The 22,292-nt window shown below is 43.7% G+C and overlaps 1 protein-coding gene across 1 annotated transcript in view; it reads left to right on the top strand.

Moving 5' to 3' along the window:
• The first annotated feature begins 2,925 nt into the window (after positions 1-2,925).
• nlgn2a (neuroligin 2a) overlaps positions 2,926-22,292 on the top strand; it is a 191,532-nt gene continuing 172,165 nt past the window's right edge. Inside the window, exon 1 of the mRNA XM_034136426.1 lies at positions 2,926-3,584. The gene's annotated coding sequence lies outside the window, so the exon portion shown is untranslated. The remainder of the gene's footprint in view (positions 3,585-22,292) is intronic.

The following is a 22,292-nucleotide window of genomic DNA, read 5'->3' as shown; positions in this document are numbered from 1 at the left end:
GAGAGAAAAATGGGATTTCTGCATGCTCTAGGTGCCTTCGACAGAAAGGTTAATGGCTTTATGAGATTGCAATGACATATTATTGTAAACACCTCGGAGCAAACAATTATTTGATTGTAATATTGCAGAATGTAGTTGTTGCCGCATGTTTTTAATGGAATATTAAATCCACAGGCATGTGTATGTGTGTGATAACGGCTTGAAGCTACACGGTGCACGTACATGTTTTATGTTTGCATTTGTATATGGGACAATGGGCCTCATGCAGGAAGCGATAAACAAACAAACGTCCTCTTTTTCTCTTTTCATATACTCGATTTGTTTTAATTTTGTTAGTACTTATTGAATTCACCTGTGTTTTCTTATTTGTGCTTCTCTGGACAGGAACATAAAATGTTCCTGTCCAGAGAAGCAAGGGCACTCTTCAAGATCAGAAAAGAATCTTGTGTCCAGACGTTGTTAGTCCAACACATACAATTGAAATTTGAGCAACACATTCTATTCTATTATTTCAGGATCCTATTTTAGATGTTTCTGCAACTGACTCTCTAAATAAACATGTTTAATATGTTTAAGTTTAATTAATTAACAGTAGCTTACCTCAATATCACCACTGCTGAAATTCTTCGTACAGCTGCTTTTTTTTGCTTTTATTTCCCCAGTTTTTGTCAATCTTTCTGAGTATTTGCACACGGCACAACAGCTGCCCTTTGGCATTACCTGTGCTAATAAAAAAAAAATGCAAATTCTCCTATTCCTCTATTGGACAAATTAGAGACAATATAAGAGAAATTAGAGAGTATGTTGCTGCATGAAGCCCAATTTAAACCTTTTTTGCACGTGTAAATCTTACTTTCCCTTCTTCTGTCCCAACTGTGCAAAGTCTAAGCTGTTCGAAGCTGGAAAAGAAAGGAAAAGAGACCCAGAGGCAGGTGTCTGCAGGGACCCAGGACCCCCGGGGGGCCACATGAAAGGGCCTCTTGACTGGTCACTTGTGGGTAGAACTGCGCTAATCATGCCCAGCCTGCTATAATGGGGTTTTGGGGGAATAAGATCATACATAAACACAACAGAGGAATTCTCCACAGACCTGCAGCTCCCCCTGGGGCTCCACAGCCACGGTGACCTCGAACACAACATACATCACGACAAGAATGTGTGTGCAGGGAGGGAATGTGTGTTTTTTCTGTGTTAAGGGAGAGCGAAAGGGACTGTGTGCTACATCATGATACATGGGTTTGCTACCGTGTATCAATGCAGTACATCATTGACAAACCACAAGGAGTTCTGTGGAAAAGGGATGTGTGTGTCTCGGTGTGTGTGTGTCTTAGTGTGGCTCACCTGTCAGGTCTCCCTGGTGGGCCATTACCTCTGATGCTTGGCTAGGATCTATGAAGTGCAGGACATGAACGTTACCCTTGTACATACACACACACACAGAGGCCTTCTCACCTTGGCCTGATGGGTTATCACTGGGGGAATGTTCATCCACCACCAAAGACAATTTGTCTTGATAGCCGTGATGGTAGGCCCAAAGCAGTCTCTCTTCCCGCCTCATCCATGTCCCTCAGGTAGCTGGATGTGTCCGAAGGTAAAAAGCACAGCGAGCTGACATGATGTTTTGGCTGATTGACGACAGGCTGGCTCCCCACATGAGTGGAGAGGCAGCAGCCTGTTCCCCTGCCTGAGGTTTATACAGGGAAGTGAATGAACGCTGGCGCACGGATGTTAAGCAGTAAATCTTCTCCACAATGAGATCTGCCTGAGAGCACATGGGCATTTGAGTAGTTCTGTGGGAGGCGTTCATTATAGTTCTGATTAAGTTAAAGCATGAAAACAAGCAAAGATGAAGCATAAATGAACGTTTTTTATCCTACGAGCTGGGAATTCCTGGCAGGAAACCAGCCCACAAACTATGGATACATGGTTCTGCAGTGCGAGAGTGACGGAGGCAGATGTTTGGTTGTGTTATACGACCCAATAACAAACATGTGGCGCTGCTGCATCCAGAGGAGCAGGTGCTGCCCCCACACAGCCATTACCATCTGCAATAATGAGATCAGGGACTCAGCTAGCTGGGTGTTAGATCACCCCTGAAGTAAAAATACAATAAATTCATGAACAAGATTGTAAAATAATAAGTACAAATCTGTTCCAAAAGGGACTTATTAATGACTGCGTGTCCTAATCAAATTGTATCATTTTTTAAATCTCCTGTGGTATCAGTATAAAACTCACTTAATACCCCATTTGGCACTCAAAACACTGCTGTGATATTTATCCCTCAGTGATTAACATGTTTAGCCTCATATAGGGATTAGCCAAGCAGAAATTGAGAATTACACGTTCTCTGTGTTGAAAGGGTAAATTATGATCGATGGAGGGATGCTTCAGGCTGTTGGGTGAATGGGAGAGGGATATTGTAAAAAGAAAGAAGCAGGATGGAGGGATGAATAAGGAGAGGAGGTGGGGGAAAAAATGGGCTAGTATCTCTTTAACTCCTTCTGACGTCATGCTGATGCAGATCTGCCGTCTGGATGCGAGCGGATGAGAGGAGGAGAGGGATGCCGAAAAAATGAAACTCCTCAGCACTAATTTCTCACATCTCTCTGAGGGAGAACATGAAGAATACCGGACGACATTCTTGGCGGATTAATACCTATTTTCACCATTGAGTGAGCGTCACGGCTACAGAAACGGCAGGTACACGCATTTTTTTGTTGAAAAGCGACCATATTGAGGTCAGAGGAAAGCGTTGCCAAGGCGACCAGCTTGCTAGGGAGGACACTGCGGCGCGCGTCATACTCCGAGAACGAGCGTGCGTGCTCGCGAGGGTGCGCACGTGCGCGCGAGACAGCTCTCCGAGGCGGTCACGGCGTCCACAGCAGCAGCAGCGGCAGCGGAGGCAGCATCTCTTCACACGAGACTACCGGAACATCCCGCAGTCTGTGCCCGCCGTTACCGAGACGAGCTGAAGCTAACCGAGGCTTGAATTGGTGCTCGGCGGTGTCAAAGGTCTCCTTCAGGGGATTTATTGAGGATTTACCGACGAAAAACGCTAAAAAAAAAAACAGCCACCATTGGTCTGCACAGGTGACTCTTCCCGGCTGTCAAATCTCCCGAGAGCCTGCAGACACGAGTTGTTTGGGGGTTGTTTTCGGTCGTTAAAGGCCTGTGTAAAAACAGACAATCCTCCTGAAGCTGTCAGCCGAGAAATTAATGAAAATACTGCCGAGCTGGAGAAGACGGGGACTAAGCCGAGCCTGCAAGCTCGGACGGGGAATGATGCTAAAGCCTGCCGTATGTGCTGTGTAATGCGGTAGAGCAGCTTCATTTTTTGGTGCCCTGTCTCTACCCATGAAGTCCCACCTGCCTCCCCAGTTGGATTGATAAAGTGCTGTCAAGGTGGTGGAGGTTTTTGTATTTATTTTTTCTGAAACGAGCACTTTTTTTTTGCTCGCTTGACATTTACCACCGCTGGAGGAAGGTTTAGTGAAGAGGACAAGGAGAAGGAGACATTTGAGGACGAACACATCATCGGGAATCTGGCGTCCCAGCTGCACCCGTGGATCACAAATGAACAGGTAGGCTGAGATTACACGGTCAACGCTGAATTCTGAGGAGATAATTCTCTGTGAAATCCTGTCTGCATACTTAAAAACGCTGTTTTAATTACACCTCCCTGTGTGCATTTAATTAGCATTTTGAATTGTGTGAGTGTGTGTTTGGTGTGAAAGAGACTGTGCTCAAGGGGTGTTTTTGACACCTATTGTGAACAGAATCTTAAGAAATCGGCACCAGAATATGGGCTAAAATTGATTATTCCTCAAATCATCTTTAACTATCTGTTGCTTACATGTAATTTTCTAAAATCACATTTAATATTTATTTATTTTGAGATATATGGTGTCAACAGGCCCCTAAACAAATGCATTTGTTGGAGTTGTCCAAAACATGTCTGCAATGAATGTCTTTTTAGCCAATCAGTTGGATTATGCAATAATGTTTTTGTATGGATTGCTGTGTGTTGATGTCAAACCTGTTGTGCCTTAATGCACACGATCTGCTCCTTCATAACACTGAAGATGCATCCTCTGTTCCATTAATGAGAACTTGGACTTGGAGCTCCTCTGGTGGAATGAGAGAGACAGAGACTGCTATTCACTCAGGCTGAGCTCATTTTCCCATCCTTGTAACATGCAGAATATGTCGCCTATTAATCAAAGAGCATCGCCTGAGATTGCATCAATGCAGCATCAGTCATTGCTCACATGGTGATCCTTGTGCACTGATTAAATTGTGCATTGTCTGGAATAATAGTGAAATGATTTTGAGTGAAAAGGGTGATTTTTTTTTTTTTTTTTTACCAGCAAGCAGGCCTGTTTTGCAGACAGAACTCACAAAGCTCTCCCTTCAACAGTCAAATCATCCTTCAACTTAATACATTTCTTCACTCAATCCTTTTTACTCAGGAAACGCCATGGCCATGAGAACATATTCCCCTAAATGCTCTCCTCCACGCACACACACACAGATGCACACACACAGCCTGAAGAATGGGGTGCATTTATATGCTGTGGCGGGTGTTGTGGGGCATTCGGATCGGCAGGGCCTGCTAGATGATAGAATTCAGCAGGGACAAGAAGACCTCTGTTCTTATCTGCGGCGACGAGAAGGGGAAGGCAGCTCCGCTCATCTTCCTCTTCCTCGGTTAAAGCATCTCGCCTGCCCTACATAGCAGATAGTTGCTTCTCTTGGGGAGAAAGCAGTTGAATGGAGGCGGGGGGGGGAAATATGTGACTGTCGTTGTGCTAAATAGATGTTGTCACAGAGGAGTTGTTATTTACCTCGATGGCAGCTGGCTGGGAACTTTGAAGACCTGTGGAGATATTTAAGGAGGGATAAAGGTGGCAGGCTAATGCATTGTGCTGAGCGATAGTGTGTGAGAGAGAAATATGTACACACAGAATGGAGGGGGGGACATTGTAGGGCATTTCTGCAGCAGTGCAATATGGTGTGATTCATTTTGGGTCAGTGGCTGATTTTCAAAAACAGAGAACAGGTGGCCTTGTCAAGGAGGCTTGTGCCCATTTTGTGTGTGTGTGAGCGCCCTTCATGCACACATTTGTTCATTTTTTTGACCGAGTCCCATGCAAACACCCCAGAAAAACATCCGTCCTGGGCAAGGTGCAGCAAAGATGGAGGCAGATGGAGCTGAAGCCTGTTGGTAGATTGATGGACGGGTTGCTAAGCAGTCACCAATGCAGACTAGTGTTGTGACAGGGTGGGTTTAAATAGCATTTTTTTTTAGCATTTGTCTGTTTTTAACTGATAATTAAATCCCTCACTATTGTTCCCAATGGAGATACATCAGTGACATCATTGTGTTAGGGTGTTTTCTGACTGTGGAGACGCCGCCACTTGCTTCTAATTTTAGGTGAGAGGTGTCATCTGCGTAAGAAATATCTTCAGCATCATAGTGAAGTAAAAATGTTTGTTTAGCACACTCCAAATTAATTAGTGAAAAGCCAAGGCTAGCTGAACACACACGTCCTGAGGGAGGCGCTGTTGTTCGTATCTACCTTCTGTGACTAGCAGCAGAGGAAGTTAACTATGTGTGTCAGTCGATGCTTTGAAGGTGCTGAAATGTAAATCCAGTCCTGCTGGCATAATTTCATCCCCCCAACAGCAAGAATATGTTTTCCACCTCCCTGCTTACATGAATGTTCCAATGTGAGTGTTTATATAATTTATGGAATATTGCATAATTGTGGGATTTCTTTAGAAATGGTGACTTGAGAGCAGTGTGGTAATGAACACCCAAGAGTGTTGTTCAATATGTTGCTAGTTTCTATACGAGAAACCTGTTTTCTCTGCTTCTCTAGTACAAAATAAAGCTGATTAAATGGAATAGTTCAACAATGGATGCTCTTTTTATATAAAACAAGGCTTGGTAATTGACAACACGCTGTTCACAATGGGGAGTTTGCCTCTCCTTCTCCCTTGAGCCCCAGTCTCACCATGTAATCACCCATGTGTTTGTGTCATGTTTCGGCTCTCTTAAATACATTTTTCACTACCTCCCTCCTTTGCCAAAGACAGTATGCTTTCGTAACACCATATATACTCTGCACGACTCCTTTATCGCCTTTATTCCTCGTAGTAATCTGTTTCTCTTCTCTCTCTCCATTTTTGGCATACTCATTTGTTTGGTTCAAAGGGAGCCTAGCTGTGTCCTCTTTGAGGAGTGTGTGTGGTTGCTATGGCAGCATCTTTTTGGAAGGGTAAGCCCACAAAGATTTGACAACCTGAAGCTTTTGTTTTTTTTAAACTGGCCTGTACGTATGTGCGCTCTTGCATATGGGCGTGTATATTAGGGCTGCAAAATGAATCAAAAACAACTTGCATCCCCTTATTGACTGCTGCAATGTTGAAAATTGCTGAAGGCAGCATTTCCCCCCCCTTCATGCTAAAGCCCAGTAAACACAGTTTCTGGTGCTGACATAAAATCGTTACGGCCAAATATTTTATTCCATTTAAAATGAGGAATCTTACCATTAGCAAGTCTTATTTACTTCAGCTTTTACAGCTTGCAAAAAAAGCATCTGAAGTAGGAATAGGGGCATACAAATCAAACTTTATTTATATAGCACTTTTCATACACACAGGTAACTCAAAGGGCTTCCAGTTCATTTGAACAATGTATGTTATATTATTGAGGATTGTTCTTTGGGGAAAGTTCCCCCATCTTTGCTCATCCTATCAACTCATCCCATCAGTGTGTCTGTTTTGTTGCCATTCTCTGAGAGTGCTGGTGTCCCACAGTCCCTGCACAGTGGCCCATCTCTCTCCTTTGTCTGAGCCTGTTGAATGAGATCTTCTCTCTCTGGGGTGCAACATGAAGACGGGGGTTTGGAACCATTACTTGTCTGAGTTCCCCCTCTCTTTCGTAGTCTTCTTTTCCTCTATATTGCGGCATTTTCTGCTTTTTTTTTATTGGGCGCCTTATTGTTCCTAGCTATTATATCTTCCCCTCACACACTTCTTCCTTTGTGTCCTCCGTTTGTCTTCAATCCCACATGTCATCAGTCAACCCGAAGCGAACGGCGCTGCAGTGTCCCCCGTTGGCTCATTAGGGTTAGATCAAGGTCGAACACTCTCTGATACGTTTGATTGAAAAATCTCAAGTTGGCTTCCTAAGTCTCCAGCCAACACCTTCACACTGCCACTCCTCCCGCCTCCCGCTAGAACCTGACTGACCACCGGCCAAGATCAATGAACATTTACTCCTTTTTTCTTCAAAGAGATAAAAGCCAAAGGAAGACAGAGAAGGTGAGAAACCACCCAGAAAAGCCAGATCCAAGCTGCTAGCTCCACTCTTTAGTTGGACAGTGCAGGAGGTTGGATACAGCTACAATAGAAAAAACCTGCAAGGATCAAAACCACTGTTGATTGATTTTTGAGCAAATAATACCATTCATAGTAGAGGTGCAAAGCTACAACGGGATTTCGTGCCTCTGTGTCGCAGAATCTGCCCTGAATAGAAAGTGGGATACAGATTTGATGGAATCAACAGCAGTAGAGTCAGCAACAGCCAGGATTAAATACATCCTGCTTTCTAGCCAATCAGATTGGCTGACATTCGGAATCCATGTTGCTCTGAGCAGTGCAGCTGATCCCTCTGGCAAACTGAGAGACTTCCCTGGATTTCTCCCTTGCGTCCATGGGAATTTTCACCTGTGTGCTCTGTTTTTGCCCTTAATACCTCTCTGCAATCCCTTTCGTAGTCCAGGGATTTCATGCACAAATCTCACTGCAACAATTTTGGAGATTAATGTGCTTTGCCCCCCCTCCCCCACCCCCTCCATGTAATTGATTACAGTCCATGTTGTCTCTATAACACACACACACACACAGCACTGCAGTGAATCTTTCTCTCGGTTACACTTCGCCATCGATGGGGACGCAGAGAGATTGAGTGAGTTATGGTATTGACAGCATCTCAAGGTCAGGAGTAGCCACATCCTCTCAAGTACTCCGTAGTAAACCCTCAGCATCGCAAACAAGCCGCGGGTCAACGGGTCCAGAGACGGGCAAGTATGCAGGAATAGTCCCGCCCTCCCACCCCAGACACATACAGATAGAGGAGAACAGGATGTGCTCCGAAAGTCAAGTGTTGTCACAGGAAAAGAACGGAACAAACAGGAAGTGTTTCAGAAAAACAAGCCGTAAATGAGTTGACTGTACAACTGGGAGAGAGGTATGACACAACATTACAATACCACCATCTCGATTTTGCACTCTACATCTGCTCCATTCTACCTCCTCCCCTGCTGCTGCACGCACATTAGTATGGGCTGAGACACCACCACACATATTAGTATGAGCTGTCAGCCGGAGCCCTAACAACTAGCTGGAGAAAGACCGGTGGAATTGTAATGCTTGGCAAAGGAAGAAGCGGCAGTAGTCGGCTGTGTTGGCCAACATGCTGAAGTGTTATCACCGCGGCTGCACTGTATAATGATGAGGGTTGTTAAAAACAACACGCATCTTTCCCCCTCTTTTGCTGGTGTGTGCCGGTGCCTCTGTCAACGTAATGAGCCCTCCGTGGCGGAATAGCCAGTGGCTGTCCCGTAGTACAGGCTAGGCCCTCATCCATTTGATGTCCATATGTGTACATAAGTTGCATTGGATTGCAGTGGTTGGGTTTTACGGATGGCCAGAGCTGGAGGCTAATAGCAACACTTGAGGACGAAGTGATACTGCTGTCGATCTCCCACGGGTTACTGTTCTGCCTGGAGGAGTTTTGGATTAGCAGCAACATAGTCACTACCTCCTCGACTGCTATGAAATCTATTGCGAAGGAGTGGAAGTGTTGGTTGCATGCATGCGTGAAAAGCTGCAACTTCAATTTCACTCTAAGAATTCAGCCTCGACCTCTTCACCTCTAAATTAATGGAGCATTTCAAGTATTTCTGTACGCCGTCTAGCTCCAGTTGATGCATTGTTAGGCTGCTGGGCTTCAGCTGTCATGATGGCGTCCTTTAATGAAAGAATAAGCCTACGTAGTGAATTAGGATGTCTCTTCCTTGACAGGCTCTTCCTAGTTTCTTGCGGTGTTTGTGTGTATGTGCGGGCAGTGTGTGTTAGCGAAGGCGCGACAGTGATGAATGATCACCAGGATGGCAGCGTTACACTTCCGCGGCCGATGATGCCAAGCAGGCAATGATGGTCGCTGTTATTGTCACAATCAGCAAAGAAAACACTAACCCGCAGGATGAACAGGGACACACACACACACACGCCACAGTGTATGGTTCTTTCATTTGTTTGAACTAAAGACACTTTCTCTTGGTTTTCTCTCATTATTTAAGGATGCGGCATGTGCATCCTTCATGGGAAACAATGTGTTTCGGTTGAATCATTCATCTGTGTCTCTTTACACTGTCTCTCAAGGCTAAAGCCATTGCTCTGGTGACAAATGAGAGCAGGAAAGAGGGGCTTTATTCCAATCTGTGGGGATCACTCTCGGGACAAACACCCTGAATGAGCAGATTTCTGTGGACTTTACTTGTACAGGTAGCAGCTCACAGCACCGGGGACATAAATGCCAGTGTTCTGACTCGTACTGAACTTTATTGAGTGCACTTATCTGCTACCCTCAGGCTACACTATCTTGGTGAAAATGACTCATCTTCCCTGTGCTGTGCCCTTCAGATGTCCCCTCTGAAAGTCTGGAATTGACTGAAAGAGGGAAAGGGATTTTAGGTTCACAGGTTTGAGATTTTTTAGAGGCAAGAGGGATCACAATAAGAATATACAAGATCAGAAATACAAGTAATGGAGGCTTGGATTATAAAAGTAAAAGGGACGGGAATATATAGGTGGAAAATATCGAGTAAAAAGCTTCCCATTACAGCAAGAAAGATAAGGCTTTGTCATCTTAATTAGCTAGGGTAAGGGAGCATAACCTTGATCGCATGCTAGCGCTAACAGCTAATGAGTGGTGAGATTGCTTTGCTAGGATGTGTTAACGTGTATTGATGGCGGAACGTGGTCAGGTGGGGGTGTTTTCTGCAGAGATGAAGACCTGGGAAGAAAGCAACCGTCGCTCCCCTGGTGCTTACATGAAACAATCTCTTTCCGTTTGGGTTAAAACTCCAGAGACTTGGAAATAAGAAGGGGAATAGGAGAAGGGGGCGGCGATTTAGAAGGCGGCGAGTCAGCAGGATTTTCTGGCCCTGTTTCTCTCAGTGCCTCTCTTTCTCTCTCCTTTTGTGGGGAGTAAACACATTTCAAAGGATGAGCTCTATCCTTCTCACTGGAGAACGTGCTTCACATGCTTTAAGACTGAAGGGCTGGAAGTGTGTGTGTTGTGTAATGCGGCTCATGCGTTTGCTTGACACGTTTGTTTCCGCCTCCGAGAATCTTTTGACGTGTAAATATCGGAATTGATTTTCCAAAGGTCTATGGAAGACTGGCCCATGGATTGCGTTCTTGACATCTTATTTTGCACGACTTTGACAAATCTGAAGAGGTGGAGTAGTATCGATTCCAGTAGGTGAGCCAATAGCTCACCGTCATCACTAACATGGAGTAATTCCCATCAGAGAATTATTGGATGGTCCCAGTCAATTTCGTTAAGCACATGAGGGAATTTGACTCCCATTTTTATCTTCACATCCTGCCAAAATATGTTCACCTCACCCATTGTCACCCTTCTCCTAACATCCACCCCTTTGCCCTCCCATCCCTCCCTCTTTCTTTTCAGCCACTGACCACTCGGGACAGCCTCTCCATTTTCTCCTCTCCACTTAATTAACCCATTGATCAGGTTGCTCATAAATTAGTCTTCGGAGAGGCCCTCATAGAGCACTCTTCCCCTCCTATCTCACCCCTCACCCAGAGCCATTTGTTCATTGGCCACACTGCTCCAAACAAGGACCCCGGGTCTCAGTTGTGTCTTCATCTGGAGCCGTGTGTGTTTTTATCGATGCCGCTGCTCATACATTTACAGCAGAATGGCCAAAACTGGAGAGCGTGGAAAGTGGAATTAAGGCAAGTGGGGAGCAGGGAGTTGGAGGTCAGTGCTGCTCTCGTACAACCCCTCAATTCATCAGACTCACATAGCTCAACCTTTTCATGGCACCCCCCTTGTGTCTGTAATGTTTTCGGCTTCCTTCCTTCCGTCTCCCTCCCTTGCTCCTCGTCTGACCCGTTGTCCAGTGAAGGGTGCTGGGGGCCTAATTTGGCCAATTAGCGGGATCTCTGAGATCATTATGGAGGGAGGTCATTATAACAGCCCCTTCACAACATCCTCTTGACCATTTCTTTCATTTCGGTCCTGACTCTTTTTCCTGTTTACATTGCTTAAATCCCCTTAATGACTTCCGACCTATCTTCATTCTCCACCTCAACCGCATTGTTCTTCAAGCCCACTCATTCCCTTTTATTACTATTCCATCATTACCTCCCTGACTCTCCTGACTGTGCTACTCTCACCCTTACCCCCACTGTAATGTTTTATCCTTGCCCCATGGTGCGTCTCACCCTTTGCACCCTGTCTAGTTTTCATCCCTGCCTAACGGAGTGTTTAAGGGTGCTAAATGGATCCGAACCGGGAACATATGTTATCTACGGTCCAATTCGGGGTGGGTGGAAGGTTTGATTTAAAGGCTTGCCTCAGTGCGTCATGATTCATTCATATCCCCAGGTCTCCTGCTATAGGGCCACAGCCAGGGATTGCAATTTTAACTGAGCCAGAAGCGATGGGTGTGCTTGTGGAAGTCCGTTAAATACAGAATGCTTTTGCAAACTGCTGAGGGGAATGCATATAGAAGAGAAATATTTTCTGTTAACAGTGTAGTGAAAAGAACTTTGTCACAATAAAGCTCACATTGGGTAGCGCCTGTGTGGCACAGGGGAAATATACTTACTTATACTCACCACCTCTGAGTTGGGTTTGCTTCTAGGCTGCAGTGCTTCCAGCTACATTGGGTGCTTACTCAACACCTTTGGCCAAATGGAAGGGAAGTTGTTCGGGGTTCATTATCTACACTACAGTAAAGGATCCACAAGTGCCTCTATGGACCCGTCTTTAGTATCAACCTTGCGGTACATTACGCCCATTTCTATGTGTAGGCCCGAAGAAGTGACAAGGCTCTCATGTTTTTCAGTGGTTTTATTAGTACCACATGACCATTTTGCATTTTGTTGTGTTTGATAGTCCTTGCAAACTTGGCAAGTGCTCATTTTGTTATTTCTGAATGGATGGCTCCTACAATAGTAATAACACCTGGCAGGAGATAGTACAATCCCTTGTGGCCTTCTGCAAATAATAAAAAAAAGCAAAGACCGTGAACATTCAAAGGTACACTAATGCCTTTCGGGGGAGAAAGAGAGCTGAGATTGCCCTGGGGGGGTGAATAGATTCCTTTCTGCTCATGTGGTCGCCTACTGTAGCTAAGGCTTGAGGGAAAAAGCTTCTGCAGAAGATGTTATTGCCATGTATGACTTCAGAGATCGCCCTAATGGGGTCTGCCAAGGGGGTATCTATCCATATTTCCATTTTCTTTTTGTATGTGCAATGGGGAAACAACTGTTTTTCTTATCATTATGGTTTTTTATACATTTTATTAATATTTTGACTTTTGACATGCGATTGATAGCCTGAAGTGTTGTAGAGCTGAGTCCTCATTGCTGTGTGACCACGTTTCGTTGGACTGCTGACTTCTGTATGCCTAAATGGCTCTCTTGGTTCAGCCTGTCATGCTCTACATGGAAGGACACACACATGGAGGTTCACTAGCCCCAGGCACATTTCACTATAGCTGTCACCGCGGCATATGAGCAAATATGTTTCAGGGAATAATCCGATCTGCCAAGTGCTCTCTCTAACACACAAGTCTTCTCTGTATAACAGTTATATAGCTATTACATTTACTCTTGTCAGAGCCAGGCTTCAAGGTCAGTCATGACGGACAGGGATTTAGAGTCAGAGCAGAGCGGAGAACAAGTTAAACATTTTGGTTTTACGCATTAGAGCGAAAAAGATTCCCAGGTATTCTACAAGTCAAGGTCAGAGATAACACTATCACATTTGGCTGGGTGGGGATATTAAACACCATCACAACTTCATCTCCGGAGTGACAGAGCCTACAGAGATTAGCATACCTGTGAGCCCTCAGTCAGCATATTTATGCATAATGTTATACTGTACAATCCTTTGTTCATTGTATTATTTACCACGGCACGGACAATAAGCTCTATCCCATTTACATCCAGCCTTTTCATCACCTGTGTAATCTCAATGGAAATACAATATTGTATATTTTCACCAATCCATATCTCTGCCCACTTATGGATTCAGATTTGAACCCCCATAAAAGTAAAGAATATACTTTTATACTCCAACAGTTTGTCAATGTATGACTCAGCACATTCATTTAAAAATCAAATCATCATTGTATTAGTGTGAAATCCATCCCGAAAGCATGGCAGTGTGTTCTTTAGTTTAACACTTCAATTCAGCATGTAAACGTGGCAGTGTGTGTTGGTAGTAGGGATAGGTGGAATTTATGAATTTGAAAGCATTTAAGCATTTAATAAAAACTGTATATTCAACTCTCCTCTTGACCTATACAAAAATTCCCTGGATTTAAAGAATGATCTTTAATAGTTCCCTGCGATTATAGAATAGTATTTTTGAAATGCGTAGTTTGCAGATACAATTCATTAAAATCTTCCACATGTTGGAGTCATTGGCGCCCAAATCCATTACAAAAAGTAGATTGATAACACTTTGAAAGGGATGTTCTTTGTAAACAAAACGTACTGAATAATGACCTTCATAACACCCTACATATTGTACCTATTATACCTTCACATTGCCAGAAGATTCATAAAGAGCTTATCTCCAATAAGGCCTTGTTAACTTGTAAGCTATGGAGAACCTTGTGCAGAGCCTTCATGATGCCTGTTCCCTTAAAACCATCCCCTTCCATCTACTGTACCCTAATCCCACCATTATCCTCAACCTGAAAGCAGCAAGGTGGTGGTAAATGATGACTTGCAGCCAGTCATCATCATAAATCTCCATTCAGCTGACACGAGCCTCCATACCCCAGCTGTAAGTACCCAGCATCAGACTTGGGGGAAGGGCTTTTTTTATTGCATTCTCATATCACATATTTGTGAAAATCCATACTCAAAGCGTTTGAGGCCATATTGATGAAGAAGCATTGGATATTTGTTGTTTTATCTAGTGGTATCCAAGCATTTTATTGCTTAAAAGAGTCAAATTCATTGCTTTTCAGCCCAAATTGAAGTTCAGGTAGATTGGCAGTGCTCCTCGTGTTGAGGAGCGACACACTAAATCCGAACCAACACCCAGTCTATCATGTTATCTCGGACTGATGCATGATGGGTACAGACCCTGGCAGAAAGCAGGAGTCATCCTTCACTCGGCTGCCTGTGTCTGTGATGGAGTAGGTGCCGCGTCGCAGGACTATTGTCGGCTCTTTGCGTCACATTATGGAAGACAACCGGAGCACCATCCGCATATAAACAGCTTCTCCACATTGAGAAGCACAGGAAAGCATCCCAGGGAGATACATGTAAAGGGAGAGGAAAACAAATGGAGTTTCTAATTCAAACTGCCATCATTTGCATTTGTATATATGTGTGAAACAACTTCAATACCATACACACAGACAATACAACAACTACACACCACTTTGTGCACACACCTGCATGTTGTTATGTCACAACATTTCGTATGTATGATCCCAGCACTTACATCGCGCTGCCTTTCGGGAGCAAGTTCTATTTGAATAAACACAAAGCCGTGCTCGGGCAACATACACACACATAATTACATCATGCAAGATCATTTGAGAAGTTGTGAAAAATAAATGTACAGCAAATGTATGCAGACTCACCGGCGAGCATGCTCAACCACAGTCTCCACACATTAAGCTCACTCAAGCGTGAATGTGTTTCAAATGACTGTACACTCACACGAGCACACGTATGCATGATCGCACACATACATGGATGACACTCAGCATAAGCACTGACACCTGTCAACCACACAATGTGCCCACTACACAGATGCCACACACAACATATATTCCTAATGGCTTCTAAGTGGTTCAGTTGAGTCTTTAGATCGTTTTGCCGCTCTGTGGCATACATGTCACATCAACGGCTGGCTTGCCAATCTTTTAAATGAAGCACACTGACACCATTACATCTCGTTATCTTTGTCTTCACTAAAATGTGGTTCTGAAAAGATGGCGTAAGTACCCTGCTCTATCAAAACACACAAGTCAGGGCTTTTACTTCATGTTAGGCGAAGTGTTATAATACCAACGCATACATCTTTAGTACTTTCAATCTTTAGTACTTCGATCTCCACTAATAGGAACTGTGTCGTATTCTTCTGACATTTTATATAAGTACAAAGGAGATGTAGCAGTCAGTGACAGCATTGGCTGCTGTTCGACACATTTAAAGAAGACATTTTCCTGGCATGTGACCCTGTTAAGTCATGCCAATATTGTCTGTTTCCCTCAGGAGCATAGGTAGAAGAAGCACGGATATATAACAGAAGCCTAAACCTGTTTTTTTGTTTCCTAAGTGCACCAAAGTATTTATTCTCTTAACCATGACCATAAGATATCCTTAGCGTAAACCCAACTTTTTCTGTCTACCAAACGCTTGATATGGCTTTGTTCGGGATTGTTTTCTTTCCCTAACCTTAACAGAGTTGTTTGTATTGCCTAAACGTAGCCAAACCAAACCCATGGCTGTAAATAATTTCAGAAAATGCAAAAAAAATAAACATTGATGATAGAAAGACAATAATGAGAAATAACTTCAGCTGTATATGGTCCTAGCTTCTTTTTCCATTCATCTGATGCACACACACATACAGTACACACTTATAAACACACACACAGGGGCTCAGCTCTCCCTAACTTCCCGATCCATTTCTCCTCTTATTCTTCTCCCTCCCGCGCCTCTCTGTGTGGTCTCCCCACTTACAGTTATGTAAGGCTCCAAAGCAGGTGTTTCGGAGAGATTGTGTTTTTCCAGCTATTTCTGGGCACAGGTGGACATGGAGAGTCAAAGCAACACATCAACACTCCCCAGACGATCCTTCCAATCGGGAGCCCAGATGTTTCAGCTGTGGCAGGAATATACCCACGCGTGTGTGTACATTTAGGTGCATCAGTGTTGCACGAAAAACTCTTAGCACATGGCAGCAAAACAATATCTGCACACATAAATCACATATTCATTCATCTTGCACTTAAATACTGCTGTGACACCAGTGTAAAAGCTTCAGGCCGGATATCTAACCTTTAGCAGCATATACATTTAGCTCCATCATACATGCGTTCCTAACCGCCATACAGGGAAGATAAACATCCCGGAGGCTACACGTTTATCTGCAGGTAAATGCACCGAGGGACCATTCTCCATGATTGCGGCACTCGTCCGATAAGAAACAAAATGGGATCTGAAGCGCGACAGAGCCTCGGCCATGAAACATCCCGACAGTATACGTGTGTACATTCGGTGAACAGCATGGGTAGATTATAGCCCCCGTTGCAATGATAACGTTGGCTTTTAGAGAATGACTCGTAGGCTGACTGATGCCGCCGCTCTGATGTAAAGGATTATCCCATTACTGAGACCTGGGCATTAGCACTCAGTCACTCACCTCAGGGAATGACGGAGGGACTGAAAAGGGAGAGGAGGGGGGGAGAAAACGGAGGGACGTGTGATGGGGTTTTTTGCGGTTGGGTGAAAAAGATGAGAAGAGGTGGCTGAATGAGGAAGGAAAAGTGAAAGTGATGGAGAAGGGAATGAGAGGGATGTAGGAGGGAGGGGGGGCATAAAAGGAAGGGTTGAAAGAGCGGAGACTGCTGCATGGATGGAAATAGAAAAAGGGGCAAGAAGCAGCGGCAAGAGAAGACGGGACATTACAAGGAGTGGGGGGGGGGATGCTGGAACACTAGATAAAAGCCGATGATGAAGATTTGATAGTGTGGCTGTGAAGAGATAGAGAGTGCATTAGGGAACAAAACCATGAATGATGCATCAAAGAAAGGACTGTTTGAGTTATTGCGGCTGGGAGCGGGGCAGAGGAGGCTGGTTGAAAGGAGCATTTTTATAAAAAGGGGAAGAGAAAGGCGATTGGCAACAAAAGAGAAATGGAGGATTACTGCGGTTGGCAGTAAGATGGAGAAAAGATGGAATGAAGGGGAAAAACGAGACGAGTTATTCCTGGACCAGTGTTGCAGGAGGAGAGAAAAAGATGAACGGGGGGGGGGGGATGAAGAAGGTGATGTGTATTTGAGGAGGAGGGCTAGAGGGGGGAAATGTAAGAAACTGGAGAACATGGCTACAGAGAAATAGAGAGGAAAAGGCTGATGAAAAGAGAGGACAGGTCATTATTCTGTCAACCTCTTTCCCCCCTGCATTGATCCTGGGATCTGACTTACACACACACACACACACACACACACACACACACACACACACACACACACACACACACACACACACACACACACACACACACACACACACACACACACACACACAGACACACATAGACACACATAGGGGCAATAGACATTGAACCTGCATTGATTTGATTGGGCTCCTGTCTGTTCCTGTGTTGGCCGGTTGTTTACGAGTTATGTGCACAGTACATCCACACGCACACACACACACACACACACACACACACACACACACACACACACACACACACACACACACACACACACACACACACACACACACACACACACACACACACACACACACACACACACACACACACATCCACACACGCACACGTACAGCACCGTTGTTTACAGCCTGAATCCATGCCCTTGAGTGTGTCCAAACACAACCTTCTATCAGCCATACTGAATCTATAGATTTAGGACTCTTATTCTGTAAAACTGACAAATAGAAGGACAGTAAACCAACGGACAAACAAACAAAAGATTACTGATAGCCTAGGTTTTATGTGGCGTCCATTTCACAAGCATGGCCTCGACTCTCTTACTGTATATAACTCTTTGTTAACTACTGTATATACACAAGATGTTTCTTTGAAATAGGGAATTAATTCATGGTAAACGATTAGTCTTGATTTGTATTTTTGCATATCTTTGACCTTGAACCGTTGTTTCTGCCTTGCTTTCAGAACCATCACATAGCTGTTAGTATAATAGCTTTACCTGAGACCTGTTGTATTGAAAATGATATTATGGGTCAGTGGCATTGGGCTTGACTACCTTTGGAGATATCATTAGGATTTTCATTTGTTGGCATTTTCAATCTCGTTAAAAGCACCTTGCGTTACTTAGGCCCCGGCTCCACGAGGACAAATACGGCAAAACGCATCGGAGTAACGCAAATGCAACCGCAAAAAACCTTCCGTCCCCACGCAATATACACCGGATTGTGTCAAGCTCCACGAGGCGGTTCCGTTTACATCCAAACGCTGGAAAAGCTGCAGTACATATGCCGAGCCTGTACGTGGCGCTGTAACTTCCTCCACAAAAGCAGCAACTTCCTCCACAAAAGCAGCGAAGAAGAATGGTTGTCATGGCTGCACTTCTGTGTATTCTCCGCGGTGGGGGCCGACAGAACCGGGCAGAGTTTTTCGCCGGTCAGCGTGTGTTAAAGTTTAAATCTTCCGGACAAAATTATAAAAGTGCCGGTCAAAGGTCTTCATTGTTATTTATTGAGCTTTAAAACAAATGAATAACGACTCTATATAATGATATATAATCATCAAATACACGGAGCCTGTCTCTTTTTCCTCTCTTCTGACAGCGTCAGTGTCTGTCTCATGCAGCAGCTGATCCTGTAATGAGTGACCCGACAGTAAAAATAAACATATTTATAACTAGTTTAGGTAGTTTGAGAGGTAATTAAAATAGCTAAGGGTGATGATCTGACTTGAAGTGTGTGTTTTGCTCCCGCTGCATCACAGCGGGAGGAGCTGCGTGTCTCCGTCCTGTCAGATTAGACTTCACTCGCGTTTATGTCCATATCGAGATAAAGATAAATAATCTGAATTCAAGGAGGAGCTCCTGTAGATGTTGCACAAAGAACTGTAGCATGGTCAGTAGCGACTGGAGCACGATAGCAACCCTGCAGGGGAGAGGCGGGGAGAGGCGGGGCTATGAAAACGAATGACCGTATAGGCGACTCCACGGCCCCGTTGGACCCCCCAGAGCGCTCCGTTCCCAGATCTATCCACCTTTGGACCCGTTGTCGTTTGCGGGGTCTGTTTCTACGTTTCCCTTACGGCGTCGTCGAGCTTAGAGGGCTATACGCATGAGAAATATGCGGATTCAACCCGTTTTCGTCCTCGTGGAGCCGGGGCCTTAATATCCTGAACACTTTGAGTAATAAACTCGATCTGTGGTATTATAGAAACAGTATAATAGGATGTATTGGCAAAAGCTGTTATGGCTTTAAAGCCTATAAATGCACACTGACGCTAAGTTTGTTGTTTTTAATTGGCTTTAAGTGGGTTATGCCTCTGTCAGACAAAGCCAATAGGTTAACCGCCCAGTAAGTCAATGCAGTAACACAAAAGAAAATCATTTAATCTGATGATATCTTAAGAAATTAAACGATTAGAACCCATCACCCAAACATGAGTGGGTGTGAGACGAGTAGCGCAGAGAGACAATTCATGTCAAACACTAAATGGCTCTGAGTCATTCCAATGTATTCAACGAAGACGCAATCAACACCAAACAAGCTGTGATTAGATGTATTTCCAGTCAAATAGATGTAATCTTTATACACAGTGACTTTCCTCATTATGCGTTCTCTTACTTTTTAACTAAAAGCACCTTTCAACCATTACTTTGCAGCACCTTGAGCTTTATATGCAGATATTGCATACAGAGTTGAATTGCTAAATGTACAGGGATACTTGTGAGCCCTTTTTAAGTTGTCAAAGCTACTTTTAAAACCACTGGAACTTCAGTCTGAACTGTGAGTACGGTATATAACATCATCTGTCTCCACACTATTTATAGAAAGCAGAAGATACATTGTGTAGAACTTTGTCCTTTCATAGGTGACCATAGATCTGGCCTGGAGAGTTATTGGAGTTGTAGAGTCATGCCACATTACGCCTCACCTCTGTCTCTGGTGGGCAGTAGTTAAAGTTGTGAATATATAGCAAGTCTGAACTTCTCTTCTGGGAACTTTGATATTTTAAGCAGTAAGCCACTGGCTTACTTTTTGTTGGAATAAAGCACTCTAAAGCACCTTTTAGAATGGCAGATGATGAAATAAATAACATGTCCTTCGATTTGTGTTTAGTCTATTCATAGCAGAGGTGGAAGAAGTACTCAAATCAAAGTAGCAATACGCCAGTGTACAAATATTCAGTTACAAGTAGAAGTCCTGCATTCAAAATTGTTCTTGAGTAAAAGTATTACATCAAAACGTACTTTAAGTACCAATAGTAAAAGCACTTTATGCAGAATGGCCCATTTAGGCACCATATATTTGTATTCTTTGTCTTATAATGATTGATGCAATAATGTGTTAATCACTTTAAATTATTTGAATTACTTTATATACTACTGGGTTGCTTAACTTATAATAATAATATAGGATAATTCATTATTTTATAAATGTTATGTAATAATAATGTAAACTGCAGAGTAGCTACTAACTAAATACTTAAAAGATATGTAGTGGAGGAAAAAGCACAACATTTCCTTAAGAATGTAGTCGATTAAAATGATAAAGTAGCATAATAAGAAACAGAAATGTACAAGGCACAGACAATATAACACAAGACACTAAACTAAATTGCAAAAATAATTTACATTTATGTAGTTTAATCAGGAGTTTGCCATTTGACCATGGAATGTAATACTTTATAATATGTGTATACAATAACGTAATGTCTCAATGTACCTTACAGTAAGCTGCACATGCAGGTCAGCTGTGCCAGAACATGATGTACACCGGTCAAAGGAGGCGGGGTGACAGAGAAACAGAGAGAACATGTGGCAGATGTCAGCCAGTCATAACACTGCATGTTGAACTCCACTGCACACACATTAATAGGACACAGCTCCAACATGGAACACACATGTTAGTCCAATGACTGCCAAGAAGGATGCTGTTATCTGCCCCCACCCCCCCCCCTATCCGCCTCGCCTGACTTTCTGGGAAGCTTAATTTGTATCTGAATGATCTCTCCAAGCCTCAGACAGTTGAGCATTTGTTTGTTTTTTTGCCCACAGAGGTAGCTAGGGACAACTATGTGCCAGTCGATAGGGAGCCGATGATTCTCGGAAGCCACTCGGCCAATGGGGTTGATGCAATTAGACATCAATGCTTGTGCCAATCATTGGATCAATTAAGCCATTTCAGGGACCTCATAGTGGTCTCTTCTCTGTGGGCTGCTGGGTACAAAACAATCAGATTGGGCCAGGTTGAGATTGACTGGAGAGTATTAGGAAAGAGGAAGTAACAGAGAGGGACAGGAAGTGTAACACAACTACTGTTTATTAGATATTATAAGGCATTTAAACACCCTATACTCAACACAAATCTGTCCAATTTTGCATTTAGAGTCATATTGTCTCACTTCCACAATCCCACCCGTGATAGAGTATTGGTTGTATTTCTCAACCTACTAATTTCCCGGAAGACAATTTAAATCCTTTAAGAGAAGAAGACATTACGATACAGGCGTGTGAAATTGCTTTTTTTCCTGTAGCTTCTTTACATAAAGTGCACAACACATTTAATGGAGAGACCAAGTATAGCGAGAGCGCTGCGCAACAGCAAATGTGTAGTGTGTGAGTTGGTAATGTAAATGTTATCAACAAATAAATAGAGTCATCAAGTGGAGTGCATGTACAGAATGTGAAAGGCCACATTGAATGCATTAAGGGGACGCTTTCCCTTTAAAGTGGTACACATTGAACGTGGAACACATCACTAATAACACTGCAGTAAATGACACTGATGTTGGGAGGTTTTACGTAATGCAGTCTGTATTTGAACAGTCTGGTACCGCTTTAAATGTTGAAGGATCAGCATTTAGACAGCAAATGAGGGAATAAGCAACCATGACTATGTGTGGATTTCTCTTATTCCTCAGATAACAAATAACTCTGTCATGCATTTGCACAGACAACAGGATAAATGGGTACATTATGTTCCATCTCATCAGGTGGGCCTGCTTCTTCATTACAGCTTTACTGTCGCCG

Source organism: Trematomus bernacchii, unplaced genomic scaffold (assembly GCF_902827165.1).
Source record: "Trematomus bernacchii unplaced genomic scaffold, fTreBer1.1, whole genome shotgun sequence".
In the NCBI taxonomy this organism is placed as follows: Eukaryota; Metazoa; Chordata; class Actinopteri; order Perciformes; family Nototheniidae; genus Trematomus; species Trematomus bernacchii.
Note: the sequence above shows the minus strand (reverse complement) of the source record. Positions and strands in the feature narration are given on the sequence as shown.